Source organism: Cervus canadensis, chromosome 4 (assembly GCF_019320065.1).
Source record: "Cervus canadensis isolate Bull #8, Minnesota chromosome 4, ASM1932006v1, whole genome shotgun sequence".
NCBI classification, from domain to species: Eukaryota; Metazoa; Chordata; class Mammalia; order Artiodactyla; family Cervidae; genus Cervus; species Cervus canadensis.
Genome location: NC_057389.1, coordinates 49,195,926 through 49,211,940, shown reverse-complemented (window position 1 = coordinate 49,211,940; position 16,015 = coordinate 49,195,926). Strand labels below are relative to the sequence as shown.

Genomic DNA, 16,015 nt, shown 5'->3' with positions numbered 1-16,015 from the left:
AAAAATTTTTCATTTGCAAGAGAGACCCTATTTGGGCAATTAATTTCCTAATTGTTCTAACGAAAGTCTAATTCCTAATTGAGTCTTCTTTACTTGACATACCAATCTGTTTTAACAAGGATGCTGTGTGATTCTACTCAGGGAGGAGGGCACGCTTGCAAATCCTACTTCAAATTTAATACAGCTCTGAACCATCTTTATAATTTTAATTATCAATCTAATTGTGCCACAAACATCAGCTATTCCATATTAATAAATCCTGACCCATGATTTTAAGATTCTCAACCCCCTAATCCTAATGTTAAATACCTAATTTATCCATAATCCTAGACAGTTCATAGAGTTTAACTCAAATCTATGTTTAACACTAAAAGCTCACAATATGTTAATCACAGTAAGACACTCAGTAATCTAATATTGCTCAGTCTTTGTTCATTGTGACACACCTTTTCAACCGAATTGTAAACATGAAGAACCAGTGTCTAAGTACACAAAAGAGAAGAAACACTGGTCCAGAAATGCTGACTAGTGAATAAAAACAAAAGCTCATCTTTTCTCCTTTCTTTTCATTTCCCTTTTCCTCTCTCAAATAGTTTTCCTTTTCTCTATACTATTTTTTCTTTTTCTATATATTCCTTCCCTGTTATTTCTTATTGCAAACTTTTCCTAACTTTTCCTTAAATTCATTACTTTTTCCTCACTTTCTATAGTCTCTATAAGCATCTTTTATTTATTCAAAGCCTTCCAGCCTCCATATCTCAAGGTCTGACTGTATATCCCTTTGTAGCAATGGTCAGATAAGCACATTTGCCTGTATACACACTTGGGGAAATTTTAAGTTATTAGACATTTGTCTCAAAATGAAGACAGCTGGAGCCTCACCTCCAAAAACCATGTAGACATATAAGTCTTACCTAGGCTTATAGTGTAATTGATAGCTTACACCTTGACATTTAAAAATAAATTCTAATTTCATATAAACCCAAAATTCACCTTATATCTAAATCCAAATTTTTACCTTTCACAACTGCTCTATAGCATAAGGCTTAACCACTCCCTTCAAAGGCCAACTCTTTATTCTATCTTTTAAATCAAAATTCAAAACAAATCTTTAATGTAAATGTCAAATCAGTTCAGTCGCTCAGTCGTGTCCAACTCTTTGCGACCCCGTGGACTGCAGTCAGCCAGGCCTCCCTGACCATCACCAACTGCCAGAGTCTACCCAAGCCCATGTCCATTGAGTCGGTGATGCCATCCAACCATCTCATCCTCTGTCGTCCCCTTCTCCTCCTGCCCTCAATCTTTCCCAGCATCAGGGTCTTTTCAAATGAGTCAGCTCTTCACATCAGGTGGCCAAAGTACTGGGAGTTTCAGCTTCAACATCAGTCCTTCCAATGAACACCCAGGACTGTTCTGCTTTAAGATGGACTGGCTGGATCTCCTTGCAGTCCAAGAGACTCTCAAGAGTCTTCTCCAACACCACAGTTCAAAACCATCAATTCTTCGGTGCTCAGTTTTCTTTATAGTCCAACTCTCACATCCACACATGACTACTGGAAAAACCATAGCCTGGACTAGATGGACCTTTGTTGACAAAGTAATGTCTCTGCTTTTTAATATGCTGTCTAGGTTGATCATAACCTTCCTTCTAAGGAGTAAGCATCTTTTAATTTCATGGCTGCAGTCATCATCTGCAGTGATTTTAGAGCCCCCAAAAATAAAACAGTCACTGTTTCCATAGTTTCCCCATCTATTTGCCATGAAGTGATGGGATCAAATGCCACAATCTTAGTTTTCTGAATGCTGAGCTTTAAGCCAACTTTTTCACTCTCCTCTTTCACTTTCATCAAGAGGCTTTTTAGTTCCTCTTCACTTTCTGCCATAAGGGTGGTATCATCTGCATACCTGAGGTTATTGATATTTCTCCGGGCAATCTCGATTCCAGCTTGTGCTTCCTCCAGCCCAGCATTTCTCATGATGTACTCTGCATATAAGTTACGTAAGCAGGGTGACAATATACAGCCTTGATGTACTCCTTTTCCTATTTTAAATTTATTTAAAAATTTTTAAATTTCCAAGTTTAGGCCTTGGCAAAGACATGATTTTATTTAGTTTTACTCACTTCTCTGTACTCACCAACATTTGCATCACTGAGGTCTTTATCATCCTTATCATCACTGTCTTCATTAGAAAACTCCACCAAGCAACTCAGGAGAACACATGGAAACTTTAAACAGAAGACTGTGTGTTTACCCGAACGTGAACTTTTACCAGGTGGGTAGGTACTCCAGTTGTGCAGTATCTTTTCCTTTACTGTTTAACATGTATATTGTGAGAATCAGATGAGATATGCATGTGAACATGTTTCGTAAATTATAGATCTTATAGAAATGAAAAGGGATGATTATAATGTGCATCCCCATTCCTCTCCATCACTTACAAAAGCATAAAAATATATACCACATTTTTTTGGAATATGCTTGGCATGTTAAGTACTCATGACCAATAAATGCTCATGTATTTTTCTTGGTTTGAAAAATGGCAACATTTCTGTTCATTAGAAATTGATACTAGGAACTGAAAAGGAGAATGTGTAGTTTAAACATGTAAGATTATACACATTTACTTATATAGTTTGCCCCATTTGAACATGGCCTTACTTAACACAATAGCATGAGCAAAACTGCAATAAAAATGATACGTGCATAATCTCAAGGAATATCATTACAAAATATCTATTGATTTTTAAAGTAAAAAGAGTAACTTAAAAGTGGATAACCTGGAAGTTATAACCAGCTGACTCAAGTGATTAAAGTTAGCATTGTTAGTGATAGGGCAAATCAACATCATGTATGTGCACATCAGGGGTGGGTCCCAGTGTCCGGCACCTGGGAAGGAGTACTCAGAGGTCCCTTTCCAGGCAGGAGCACTGAAGTTCCACCCAACTAGTACCACACTTTGGAGCCAGATCTAGGGTGAACAGATCCTGGGGGAGCTCTAAACAAAGGCATGCCAGGTCCCAAGAGGAAGCAAAACCATCTTCATTCCTGGAGCTACAATGCCGACAAACACAATGGAGAAAGGAACACAAACTTTGGTTGTCTCTGGAAAGAACCACAAATGCAGTCCCTATGGACTTTAGTTCACTTTGACCACATGGGCCCCACTTGCTTCAGTGCTCACCTCCCTGGGGACAGAGCACACGAAGGTAATGGATCCTTAGTGAACCTGACCCTCAGGGCTTCTACTCTAAAAACTGGGGAGGAGATATCACCATCAACAGGGCTGTGACAGCCATGGAGCAAAGAGGAGACCCCTTCCATCAACCAGTGCAGGCTCTGGTTACTGTATCATCACACCTTTTATAAAGGAGATAAAAACCAGCACATGCTGAGGAAAGAAGTGGCTGGCATCCATACCAAAACAGCCCTGGAACTGAAAACATTGGACTCACATGGTCTACATAGGGATATTCCCACATTAAAACATCCCTTCAAGACCACGGTAGATAACTGTTTCCCATAAACTCAAGGAGACAACGAAAGTTAAGTAACATGAAAAAGTAGAGGAACTATTTCCAATTAAAAGAATAGAGAAATCCCTTGAAAGAACAAATGATTAAACAAACCTCTCAAGTCTACCAGGCCCCAAGTTCAAAAAGGAGGTAGTAAAAATGATGAAAAAAATAAGATTATCAATTACAATGCAGATCAGTGTAACAAGGAACTAGAAACTGTAAAGGAACCAATCAAAATTACACAACTCATGTCAATGTATGACAAAACCCACTGAAAAAATAAATAAATTATAAAAAAAAAAACCACACAACTCAATTGCAAAGATAAAAACCAAACTAAAAGGAATGAATACCAGACTAAGTAACACAGAAGAATAAATAAGTGATCTGGAAGACAGAATAATGGAAATACTTAATCAGAGCACCAGACTGAAAGACAAATAAAAAGAAAATGAAAGCAACATATGAGATGTATGGGATAACATAAAGGTGTGTGAACCTATGCAAAATAGAGATTCCAGAAGAAGGAGAAAAGCGTATCAAAAATATATTTGGAGAAATTATGGCTGAAAACTTTCCAAACCTAAAAGAAAACAGATATCCAAGTACAAGAATCAGAGGGTCCCAAACAAGATGAACAGACCCACACCAAAACATAATAATTGAAGTGGAAAAACTAAGATAATTCTAAAGGCAGCAAGAGGAAAACAAAGAGTAAGTTACAAGGGAACCTTAGTAAGGTTATCAGCTGATTTCTCTGCAAAAAAATTGTAGGCCAGAAGGGAGAGGTATGACCAACTGAAGTGCTGAAAGGGAAAAATCTATAACCTAGAATACTCTATTCAGTAAAATTATCATTTATAACAAAAGAAGAGATAAAACATTTCTTAGAGAAGCAAAAACTAAAAGAATACAACAATATCAAACCTAACATAACAGCAAGTATTTAAAGGTCTTCTCTAAATGGAGAAGAAACAAAAAATTATAGAAAAAGAAAAAATACAACAGGAGAGGCAAATATATGAAAGGATTGAAGATTATTTACATAAGCCAGTACGTAGATTAAGAAACCATCAAAAAATTTTATAAAAGCAATTTTAAATTATATAACTACAATCAACAGAAAATGGAGAAGGCAATGGCACCCCACTCCAGTACTCTTGCCTGGAAAATCCCATGGATGGAGGAGCCCGGTAGGCTGCAGTCCATGGGGTCGCTAAGAGTCGGACACGACTGAGTGACTTCACTTTCACTTTTCACTTTCATGCATTGGAGAAGGAAATGGCAACCCACTCCAGTGTTCCTGCCTGGAGAATCCCAGGGACGGGGGAGCCTGGTGGGCTGCCGTCTATGGGGTCACACAGAGTAGGACATGACTAAAGCGACTTAGCAGCAGCAGGAACAGCAATCAACAGAAAAAGGATAAAGAAGAAGATGTAAAATAGACCATCAAAATCGTAATGTGAAGATGGGAGAAAAAAATGTAGATCTTTTAGAATGTGTCTGAACCTATATGACTATCAAGCTAAAACAAGCAGATATAGTTATGCATTAACATACTTGAAAACCAGGGTACTGTTAGTCACTCACTTGTTAGTCGCTCAGTCTGACTCTTTGTGACCCCATGGAATGTAGCCCTAGGCTACTCTATACACAGGATTTCCCAGGCAAGAATACTGGAGTGGGTTGCCAGAAGTTATGTAAGCAGGGTGACAATATACAGCCTTGATGTACTCTTCTCCTGATTTGGAACCAGTCCATTGTTCCCTGTTCAGTTCTAACTGTTGCTTCTTGACCTGCATACAGATTTCTCAGGAGGCAGGTAAGGTGGTCTGGTATTCCCATCTCTTTAAATTTTCCAGAGTTTGTTGTGATCCATACAGTCAAAAGCCTTGGTGTAGTCAATAAAGTGGAAGTAGATGTTTTTCTGGAACTCTCTTGCTTTTTCGGTGACCCAATGGATGTTGGCAATTTGATCTCTGGTTCCTCTGCCTTTTCTAAATCCAGCTTGAACATCTGCAAGTTCTCAGTTCACATACTGTTGAAGCCTCACTAGGAGAATTTTGAGCATTACTTTGCTAGCATGTGAGGTGGGTGCAATTGTGCAGTAGTTTGAGCATTCTTTGGCATTGCCTTTCTTTGGGATTGGAATGAAAACTGACCTTTTCCAGTCCTGTGGCCACTGCTGAGTTTTCCAAATTTGTTGGCATATTGAGTGCAGCACTTTCACAGCATCATCTTTTAGGATTTGAAATAGCTCAACTGGAATTCCATCGCCTCCACTAGCTTTGTTCATAGTGATGCTTCCTAAGGCCCATTTGACTTTGCATTCCAGGATGTCTGACTCTAGGTGAGTGATCACACCATCGTGGTTATCTGGGTCATGAAGATCTTTTTTGTGTATTTTTGTGTGTGTGTGTGAAGATCTTTTTTGTGTATTTTTGTGTGTGTGTGTGAAGATCTTTTTCGTGAAGATCTCTTCTGTGTATTGTGCCACCTCTTCTTAATATCTTCTGCTTCTGTTAGGTCCATACCATTTCTGTCCTTTATTGTGCCCATCTTTGCATGAAATGTTCCCTTGGTATCTCTAATTTTCTTCAAGAGATCTCTAGTCTCTCCCATTCTACTGTTTTCCTCTATATCTTTGCACTGATCACTGAGGAAGGCTTTCTTATCTCTCCTTGCTATTCTTGGGAACTCTGCATTCAAATGGGTATATCTTTCTTTTTCTCCTTTGCCTTTCACTTCTCTTCTTTTCTCAGCTATTTGTAAGGCCTCCTCAGACAACCATTTTGCCTTTTTGCATTTCTTTTTCTTGGGGATGGTCTTGATCACCGCCTCCTGTACAATGTCAGAAATCTCTGTCCATAGTTCTTCAGGCACTCTGTCTATCAGATCTAATCCCTTGAATCTGTTTGTCACTTCCACTGTATAATTGTGAGGGATTTGATTTAGTTCATATCTTAATAGTCTAGTGGTTTTCCTTTCTTTCTTTAAGTCTGAATTTTGCAGTAAGGAGTTCATGATCTGAGCCACAGTTGTTTTTGCTGACTTTAGGGCTTCTCCACATGGGAAGCTTTTCTTTCAGTGTCATATATTTTTTCCTTTTCATACTGTTCATGGGGTTTTCAAGGCAAGAATACTGGTTTGCCAATCTCTTCTCCAGTGGACCCCATTTTGTCAGAACTCTCCACTTTGACCTGTCCATCTTGGGTGGCCCCACATGGCATGGCTCATAGTTTCACTGAATTAGACAAGGCTGTGGTCCATGTGATCAGTTTGGTTGTTTTTCTGTGATTGTCGTTTCCATTCTGTCTGCCCTCTGATGAATAAGGATAAGAGGCTTATGGAAACTTTCTGATGGGAGAGACTGTGGGAGAAACTGGGTCTTGTTCTGATGAGCAGGGTCATGCTCAGTAAAACTTTAATCCAATTTTCTATTGATGGGCTGTGTTCCCTCCCTGTTGTTTGGCCTGAGGCCAAACTGAGACCCACACCTCCACTGGAGACTCCTGGACACTCACAGGCAAGTCTGGCTCATTCTCCCACTGGCCTCCAAAGTCAAATTCCTTGGGGGTTCTCAGTCCCTTTGCCAGATCCCCAGGTTGGGAGATCTGTTGTGGGTCCTAGAACTTTCTTAACAGTACAAGAATTTCTTTGGTATAATTGTTCTGCAGTTTGTGGGTTGTCTGCTCTGTGGCTCTATGGTGGGGCTAATGGCGACCTCCTCCAAGAGAACTTATGCCACACGCTTGGTGACCCAGGTCTGCTGCACACGGAGTCCTGTCCCTGCAACAGGACACAGCTGACTTCTGCCGCCTCAGGAGACACTGAAACACTCAAAGGCAGGTCTGGCTCAGTCTCTCTTGGGTCTCCAGGTCCTGGTGCACATGTTTTGTTTGAGCCTTCTGAACCCTCTGATGGGTATGGGGTTTGATTCTAAATGTGATTTCGCCCCTCCTACCACCTTGTTGGGGCTCCTCCTTTGCCTTTGGACACGGGGTATCTTTTTTTGGTGGGATCCAACATTCTCTCATTGATGGTTGTTCAGCAGCGAGTTGCAATTTCGGAGTTCTCACAGGAGAAGATGAGCGCACGATCCTTCTACTCTGCCATCTTGTTGATGCTATGAGGGAAGCTCTATCTTTGTAGTCCCTGGCAATTATTAACCTGACTTTTCTCTATAGATTCACTAATTATACTAAAATAGAATCATAAAGTATGTGGCCTTTTGTCTATAAGGTTATTCCATGCTAGAGCATGTATCAGTACCTTATCCTTTTTATTGAATAATGTTGTATTCTACAGATGCAGTGCATTTAATCATCCATCAGTTGATGACTAGTTGAATTATTTCCAATTTGGGGCTATTATGTATAAAGCTGCTATGAACATTAATGTCTTTAGTGGATATATGTTTTTAATTCTCTTTGGCAAATACCTAGGAATGGAACTGTTAAGTCATATGGTAACTCTACATTTAACTTTTTGAGGAATTACCAAACTATTTCTCAAAGCAGCTACAACATTTTATAATATATTCCCATCAGCAATGTATGAGAGTTCCAACATCTTCACATCCATACCAACATCTTGTCTGTCTGTTTTCTTAATTTTAGTCATCTTAATGGATAGGAAATGGTATCTCTTTTTGGTTTTGATTTGTCTTTACCTAATAACTAATGACAATGAGCATATTTTCATGTTTTGTTTTGGAAAATATCTATTCCAACCCTCTGCTTGGTTTTTAAATAAATTGTCTGGTCACTGTAAGCTGCAAATGCAATTTTTTTTTAATATACTCTAGATACTAGTCCCTTATCAGATATATAATTTGCAACTATTTTCTTCCATTCTGTGGTCTCTCCTTTTGAATGCAAAAGTCTTTAATTTTGATGATGTCCAAATTATCCATTTCCTCTTTTGTTTCTTATAATTTAGTGTCATATCTAAAAAAACCATCACCTATTCAAAGGTCACAAAGACGAACACCTATATTTTCTTCTAAGAATTCTATAGTTTTAGCTCTCATATTTATGTATTTCAAGTTAACTTATGTTATGATTTTTAACACAAAATGAGGTGGGGGTCCAATCTCATTTGTTTTGTATGTGAATATCCAGTTGTCCCAGACAAAGTTTTTAAAAGATTATTCTTTCTTCGCTAAATTGCTTTGTCATTCTAGTCAAAAATCAATTAAACATACATATTAGAATTTATTTTTGAATTCCCAATTCTATTACACACTGTTTTGATTACCATAACCTTGCAGTAAAATTTAAAGTGTTTAGTGTGAACCCTCCACCTTTTTTCTTTCTGAAGACTGTTTTAGCTAACTTGTATTTCCCATAAGAATTTTAGGATTAGCTCATCCACTTTCCAAAAAGGGCAGCTAACTTTGATAGACAGCACTGCCATCTTAACAATATTAAATCCTGTTGGATTGGATCATTTTGTTATAAAGGCACTGTTGGCACAGATGGTAAAATTTAAATTAAGAGTCTTGAGGTGAAGAGCACACAAGAAGTTACTTGTTCTATTCTTGCAACAATTATTTCAAAATAAAAAGTTAAAATTTAAAAATGTGTGCTTCCTAACTGCTATGCAAAGCAGGTAGTAGTAATCTGATAAAATTGTTCTTACAATAATTCAAAGTCAAAGCACAGTAGTGACTTCAAAATGTTAAATATCAAGAGAATATGGAAAGGATATGCTATCTAGGCTGAGTTTTTAAGTAAATTTTCAAATAAACCATAAGATTCTTCCTATCTCCTCCACCTCTAATATACACTGAAAACATTTTAGAATTCCTTAGGAAATCTCAATTTCATAGTGACATTTTAAGTAGTTTTTCAGTATAAATCAGGGTTGCCTAAAAGATCTTGTTTACGTAAGAAGAAAGGACTGCCATTGCTTTGAAAGAGATTTCTGAGATATTCAAGGAACCTTCTGTCCAGGATTTCCTGGTTTCCAGATTCTGCAACATTACTCTTCCCAGAGGTGAACACTTAATACATATGTGCAAACTAATAGGCTCCAAACTGGTGACAGCCTTCATCAGAAGCAGATGCACTGGATGCACATCACTCTCCTCTTTCACCCTTATTCAGTTCAGTTCAGTTCAGTCACTCAGTTGCGCCCGACTCTTTGCGACCCCATGAATCGCAGCACACCAGGCCTCCCTGTCCATCACCAATTCCCGGAGTTTACTCAAACTCATGTCCATTGACTCGGGGATGCCATCCAGCCATCTCATCCTCTGTTGTCCCCTTCTTCTCCTGCCCCCAATCCCTCCCAGCCTCAGGGTCTTTTCCAATGAGTCAACTCTTCGCATGAGGTGGCCAAAGTATTGGAGTTTCAGCTTCAGCATTGGTCCTTCCAACAGGATGTATACAAGTGCTTTACAATCTCATTTGAAAATCATAATCAGCTTATGCTATGGTGCTATGATTAACTGTATTCTGAAAGCTTGTTAAAGAAAAGTTATTTGACACTTGTCAAAATGGTAAGGAAAGCATTATTCAAGGTATAGTCTTGAATATCCCTATTGTAATACCCCTATGGCAATGGGGGAAAGACTGGGCTTAACTCTAAATAAAGCAAATGAATATTTTAGCCAAGGAGCTGGGTTAAGTACTCAGTGGATGGAAAATTACTAATAAGAGATACTAAGGGAATTCTTGTTAAAGTCAGGCCAAGGACTTATACATTAAAAGTGGGGTATGAAAAACTTGATCAAATATAAAGGGTGATCAGATATCAAAGGTAGGGAGATAACTTAGCAGAATTCTATGCTAAGACATGCCTGGAAAGGCCAAAGACATGAAGTAGAGGGGAGGCAGAGAGAAGGGAGGTGTGGGGAGGTCAAGGTCCTTTTGACAAGAGAACTCAGAGAAGCCTAACTCAAGTTTGATAAAGAAGAGAATCTTTGTCAAGCTACACTGAAGACAGTGGCAATAGTTTTCCATTATTCATGGTATACCCAAGTTGTATTACACTCTCTAAGACAGAGTGAATCTTCATTAATAATTACCGAGTAAGCAAATCAAAATAAAGAAACTAAGGCTTCTACGAGTTCAATAATTTGCACAAGGTCACGCAGGGAATGGTGCAGGTGGCAATGAATTCATATAACATTATGATGCCTGCCCTCCAAACCATCTCAGCACAGTTTCCAGTTGTTTTATCCTTCTGAAGGGAAACAAATGTGAATTTTAGTCTCTCAGCCTTTGGCACTACCTCCATTAGTGGTAGAGACCGTGTCTTTCAACTCTATCTACCAAAACTGCAAGAACTGCTTCTGAGGTCTTCTCACAGGGGCACTTTATTCAAAAACTGGCACATTCCAAAAAGTGTTCTTGTGGCCTTTATCAAAGACTTCAAGTGAAGCATGGTTTGATGAAAGCACAATTAAGCTTATTTAAATCATGACTAGAGGAGCCAAGATGCAGAGGAGTAGGACGGGGAGACCACTTTCTCTCCCACAAATTCATCAAAAGAATAACTGAACGCAGAGCAAACTTCACAAAACAACTTCTGATCGATAGCTGAGGTCATCAGGCGCCCAGAAAAGCAGCCCATTGTCTTAGAAAGGAGGTAGGACAAAATATAAAAGATAAAAAGTGAGACAAAAGAGCTAAGGACGGATCCGTCCCGGGAAGAGAGTCTTAATAGAGGACATTTCCAGACACCGGGAAACCCTCGCACTGGCGGGCCTGGGGGAAGTGTTTGAATCTCGGAGGGCAACCTGACTGGGAGGGAAACAATAAATAAAACCCACAGAATACGAGCCTAAAAGCAACTCCCAGCAGAAAAGTACCCCAGACACCCGCATCCGCCACCAGCAAGTGGGGGCGGAACGGGGAGGAGCGGGCGGCATTGCTTGGGATAGGGTCCAGGCCTGAGTGCCCTGAGGACAATCGGAGGGAGCTTTTGTGAGTTGCCAACTTGAACTGTGGGAGAGCAAAAGAGAGAGAGAGAAAATTAACCGGCTGAACACACTCCCGGCCGTTCGCAGAACAAAGGGACCGAGAAAGTCCAGAGAAGAGCTCGCAGGCTGCGGACCGGTCCAGCCCCGCCGGAGGCAGGAGGCAGGGGGGAGGGGAAGGAGGCAGGCTTGCCCCCAAGGACCGCATCCCCTGCCACACTGCAAACAGGCCTCCAGTTTCTAATCAAAGACCTCCTGAGATTCTGGATGGTCGACATCCGCCGGGAGGGTCGTGGCGAGACACAGGGCACAGGCACCGGACCGGCGCGGGCGGGAACTGGGGCTGGGGACGCGGAGGGCAGAGGGCGCACGCACCCGACTGGTGCGGGCGGAAACTGAGACTGGGACCGCGGAGGGGAGAAGGCACACGCACCCGACTGGCGCCGCGGAAACTGAGACTGGGACTGTGGAAGGGAGTGGGCGTGCCATACCCGGGGAGAGTGCGCCCGTCAAGCCGCTGACTGCCTGGATTGCTCTGACAGGGAAGGCACAAAGAGCAGGCGGAGCTTTTTGTTCCGCGCCTTTGTGGAACACCCGAGGGCTGGCACCGCGCAGAGCGCGGGGCGCGCTCCGTATAGAGCAGCCGGGAGCCTGAGCAGCGCAGACGGGGAAAGCAGCGCCCCTCCCTCCCCGCAGCGCCAGCCCCTTCCTGCAGCGCCAGCCCCTCCCCGCAGGGCAACGGAACTAGCTACCTGAATAAGAGTCCACCTCCGCCCGCCTGTGTCAGGGCGGAAATGAGGCTCTGAAGAGACCGGCAAACAGAAGCCAAATAAACAAAGAGAACTGCTTCAGAAGGGACCGGTGCAACAGATTAAAATCCCTGTAGAAAACACTGACTACACCGGAAGGGGCCTATAGATATCGAGAAGTGTAAGCTGGTATGAGGAGCTATCTGAAACTGAGCCAAACCCACACTGACCGCAACAGCTCCAGAGAAATTCCTAGATATATTTTTACTTATTTTTTTTTTTTAAGTAAGAAAAAAAATTTTTTTTAATTTTTTTTAAATTTTTTCTCTTTTATTTTCCTTTAAAAGTCCCTATTACTCCCCCATTACTCCTTAACTTTCATTTTCATAGATTTTTACGATTTTTTTAATTAGGGAAAACTTTTTTTCTTTTTTTTTCCCTTTCTCTCTTCTATTTTTTCTTTTTCTTTTTCTCATTTCTTTTAAAGTCCTCTAGTACTCCTCTACTACTCCTTAATTTTCATTTTCAATACACTATAACCTTACAAAAAAAAAAAAAGAGAAGCCCTATTTTTAAACCGAAATCATATATATTTCTAAAATTTTTTGTGTGTGTGTTTTGGTTTTTGTTTTTAATATAGTATTTTTGAGTCTAACCTCTACTCTAGATTTTCAATTTTTGTTTTTCAGTATATGATATAAATTGTGAACATTTAAGAATCCAATATTCAGTTCCCATTTTTATTCAGGAGTGTGTTGATTATTCTCTCCCAATCTTGACTCTCTGTTTTCTACCTCAGAACACCTCTATCTCCTCCTTTCCCCTTCTCTTCCCAATCCAATTCTGTGAATCTTTGTGGGTGTCTGGGCTACGGAGAACACTCTGGGAACAGACAACTGTGTAGATCTGTCTCTCTCCTCTTGAGTCCCCCTTTTTCTCCTCCTGCTCATCTCTATCTCCCTCCTCCCTCTCCTCTTCTTCATGTAACTCTGTGAACCTCTCTGGGTGTCCCTAATGGGGGAGAATCTTTTTGCCATTAACCTAGAAGTTTTATTATCAGTGCTGTATAGTTGGAGAAGTCCTGAGACTACTGGAAGAATAAAACTTCCTGAAGTCCAGAGGCAGGAGACTTAAGCCCAAAACCTGAGAACACCAGAAAACTCCTGACTACATGGAACTTTAAGTAATAAGTGGCCGTCCAAAAGCCTCCATACCTACACTGAAACCAACCACCACCCAACAGCCAATAAGTTTTAGAGCAAGACATACCACGCAAATTCTCCAACAACGTAGGAACATAGCCCTGAACGTCAACATACAGGCTTCCCAAGGTCACACCTAACACATAGACCCATCTCAAAACTCATTACTGGGCACTCCATTGCTCTCCAAAGAGAAGAAATCAAGTTCCATGCACCAGAACACCGACGCAAGCTTCCCTAACCAGGAAACCTTGACAAGCCAATCGTCTAACCCCACCCACTGGGTAAAACCTCCACAATAAATGGAACCACAGACCTCCAGAATACAGAAAGCCCACTCCAGACACAGCAATCTAAACAAGATGAAAGGGCAGAGAAATACCCAACAGGTAAAGGAACATGAAAAATGCCCACCAAGTCAAACAAAAGAGGAGGAGATAGGGAATCTACCTGAAAAAGAATTTAGAATAATGATAATAAAAATGATCCAAAATCTTGAAAACAAAATGGAGTTACAGATAAATAGCCTGGAGACAAAGATTGAAAAGATGCAAGAAATGTTTAATAAAGACATAGAAGAAATAAAAAAGAGTCAATTAAAAATGAATAATGCAATGAATGAGATCAAAAACACTATGGAGGGAACCAAGAGTAGAATAATGGAGACAGAAGATAGGACAAGTGAGGTAGAAGATAAAATGGTGGAAATAAATGAAGCAGAGAGGAAAAAAGAAAAAAGGATCAAAAGAAATGAGGACAACCTCAGGGACCTCTGGGACACTGTGAAATGCCCCAACATTCGAATCATAGGAGTTCCAGAAGAAAAAGACAAAAAGAAAGGCCATGAGAAAATACTCGAGGAGATAATAGCTGAAAACTTCCCTAAAATGGGGAAGGAAATAGCCACCCAAGTCCAAGAAACCCAGAGAGTCCCAAACAGGATAAACCCAAGGTGAAACACCCCAAGACACATATTAATCAAATTAACAAAGATCAAACACAAAGAACAAATACTAAAAGCAGCAAGGGAGAAACAACAAATAACACACAAAGGGATCCCCATAAGGATAACAGCTGATCTATCAATAGAAACCCTCCAGGCCACAAGGGAATGGCAGGACATACTTAAAGTAATGAAAGAGAATAACCTACAACCTAGATTACTGTACCCAGCAAGGATCTCATTCAGATATGAAGAATTCAAAAGCTTTACAGACAAGCAAAAGCTGAGAGAATTCAGCACCACCAAACCAGCTCTTCAACAAATGCTAAAGGATCTTCTCTAGACAGGAAATGCAGAAAGGTTGTATAAACGTGAACCCAAAATAACAAAGTAAATGGCAACGGGACCACATCTATCAATAATTACCTTAAATGTAAATGGGTTCAATGCCCCAACCAAAAGACAAAGATTGGCTGAATGGATACAAAAACAAGACCCCTATATATGCTGTCTACAAGAGACCCACCTCAAAACAAGAGACACATACAGACTAAAAGTGAAGGGCTGGAAAAAAATATTTCACGCAAACGGAGACCAAAAGAAAGCAGGAGTTGCAATACTCATATCAGATAAAATAGACTTTCAAATAAAGGATGTGCAAAGTGACAAAGAAGGAAACTACATAATGATCAAAGGATCAATCCAAGAAGAAGATATAACAATTATAAATATATATGCACCCAACATAGGAGCACCGCAATATGTACAGCAAACGCTGACAAGTATGAAAGAGGAAATTAATAGTAACACAATAATAGTGGGAGACTTTAATACCCCACTCACAACTATGGATAGATCAACTAAACAGAAAATTAACAAGGAAACACAAACCTTAAATGACACAATGGACCAGCTAGACCTAATTGATATCTACAGGACATTTCACCCCAAAACAATCAACTTCACCTTTTTCTCAAGTGCACACAGAACCTTCTCCAGGATAGATCACATCCTGGGCCATAAATCTGGTCTTGGAAAATTCACAAAAATTGAAATCCTTCCAGTCACCTTTTCTGACCACAGTGCAGTAAGATTAGATCTCAATTACAGGAAAAAAATTGTTAAAAATTCAAACATATGGAGGCTAAATAACACGCTTCTGAATAACCAACAAATTATAGAAGAAATCAAATAAGAAATCAAAATATGTATAGAAATGAATGAAAATGAAAACACAACAACCCAAAACCTATGGGACACTGTAAAAGCAGTGCTAAGGGGAAGGTTCAAAGCATTACAGGCTTACATCAAGAAACAAGAAAAAAAGCCAAATAAATAACCTAACTCTACACCTAAAGCAATTAGAGAAGGAAGAAATGAAGAAGCCCAGGGTTAGCAGAAGGAAAGAAAGCTTAAAAATTAGGGCAGAAATAAATGCAAAAGAAACTAAAGAGACCATAGCAAAAATCAACAAAGCTAAAAGCTGGTTTTTTGAAAAAATAAACAAAATTGACAAACCATTAGCAAGATTCATTAAGAAACAAAGAGAGAAGAACCAAATTAACAAAATTAGAAATGAAAATGGAGAGATCACAACAGACAACACTGAAATACAAAGGATCATAAGAGACTACTACCAGCAGCTCTATGCCAATAAAACGGACAACTTGGATGAAA

General features: G+C 39.9%; 1 protein-coding gene across 1 annotated transcript in view; it reads right to left on the bottom strand.

The window, feature by feature from the left end:
* The window catches only part of LOC122439739 (sperm-associated acrosin inhibitor-like), a 151,425-nt gene that overhangs the window by 80,745 nt on the left and 54,665 nt on the right, over positions 1-16,015 (bottom strand). The gene's annotated exons all lie outside the window — the stretch shown is intronic.